Source organism: Vitis riparia, chromosome 17, assembly GCF_004353265.1.
Source record: "Vitis riparia cultivar Riparia Gloire de Montpellier isolate 1030 chromosome 17, EGFV_Vit.rip_1.0, whole genome shotgun sequence".
Classification (NCBI taxonomy): domain Eukaryota; kingdom Viridiplantae; phylum Streptophyta; class Magnoliopsida; order Vitales; family Vitaceae; genus Vitis; species Vitis riparia.
The window spans coordinates 187,991-189,543 of NC_048447.1; the positions used below are offsets into that span (position 1 = coordinate 187,991).

At 37.9% G+C, this 1,553-nt stretch overlaps 1 pseudogene; it reads right to left on the reverse strand.

Moving 5' to 3' along the window:
• Nucleotides 1-287: 287 nt before the first annotated feature.
• LOC117904738 lies at nt 288-733 on the reverse strand (annotated as a pseudogene).
• Nucleotides 734-1,553: the final 820 nt, after the last annotated feature.

Below are 1,553 nucleotides of genomic sequence, written 5' to 3' on the forward strand. Positions count from 1 at the left end.
ATTGTTAGAAACCTTGACATATTATACTTATCCTTGACATTTGTTGCAACAACCTTAATAGAAGAGCAAGTTAAAATTGACGTAAGATCAAGAAATCTTGACATATGTTGAATCCAACCTTGACAAAAGTGAAAGAAACATTAACATATGTCATACTAACAAAGATTCCATCATTGATAAAAATAGAAACAACCTTGACATATGTAAATGTCAAGGTAGATTTAAACTTTTCTTGACACTGGCATAGATGACATATATAAATTATAACATACCTTGATAGATATACCCTACCTTAATGGTGAAAAACTGTCAACGAAAGGTTTTTTTCTTGTAGTGCCTCTTCCTCTGTAGGTACCACGACCACGGCCTCTTCCTCCTTCAAATATCACTTTCAAAGCTTGTTCCTCACCATTACGCCTCTGAAATTCTGTTCATGCACTATTAATGAGCTTTGTAACTCATCAACAGTAAAAGAATCAATGTCCTTTGACTCCTCAATAGAACATACAACATAGTTGAACTTCTCAGTTAAAGAGCGTAGAATTTTCTCCACCACTTTAACATCCTGCATATTTTCTCCATAAATTCGCATCTTGTTGGCCACTGTCATGACCCTAGATAAGTACTCTGTCACTCCTTCACCATATCTCATCTCAAGAGTTTCAAAATCTCTGCGGAGAGCTTGAATATGAGACCTCTTGACCCTTGCATTTCCTTCAAATTTTTTCTTCATGGTGTCCCATATGTCTTTGGTAGTATCCTTCTTGAGAATGGTGTCAAGAACAGTCTGGTCTATTGCCTGGAAGAGATAGTTCTTCACTTTCAGGTCCTTCAGCTTCATATCATCATTCTTCTTTCGTTGTGTATCTATCTGCGCCAATTCAATTGTTGGCTCAATATAGCCAAGCTCCACCAGCCCCCAAAATTCCTTCGATCGTAAAAAAATTTCCATCAACATGCTCCAATGGTCATAGTGACCATCAAAGCAAGGAATGGCTGGTTGTATAAAACTCCCTTCTATAGTCATCTTCTATGCTGCTGTAAGAACTTCAAAGACTGCTGCTTTGATATGTCAGGCCTAGTGGGGGCTCTGATACCATATTGTTGGGAAATTTGATGAAACTAAGAACAATAACACTACAAGCTGGATTGAATGACACATTTTATTAACAATAACTTTGGCTTAAATAGCCATTCAATATAGATCTAAACAGAAAACGAGAAAGCAGTGGAGATAAAGATAAAGCTAAGTAACAGCTAAGTAACAGAAACTTGGAACAATTCAAATATCCCTAAAGACTAGGACTTTCCTTGTAGACCGGAACATTATTCTAACAAAACAACTGCAGTAAACTCCTTCATGAAGAACCTTTACATCATATCGACGAAGTGGATCAAGGGTCGCCTGAACAGGTTGCCTTCGGCTTGTGTGGGCAATGTGGTGACGGCTACTATCAATGAAAGGGAAGCCTGATCTCCGAAAGAAAGTCATTGTCCGGCAATGCAAGTTGTGGCGTCAAAAAGATGGCGTCTACATGTACTTTGAAGACAAT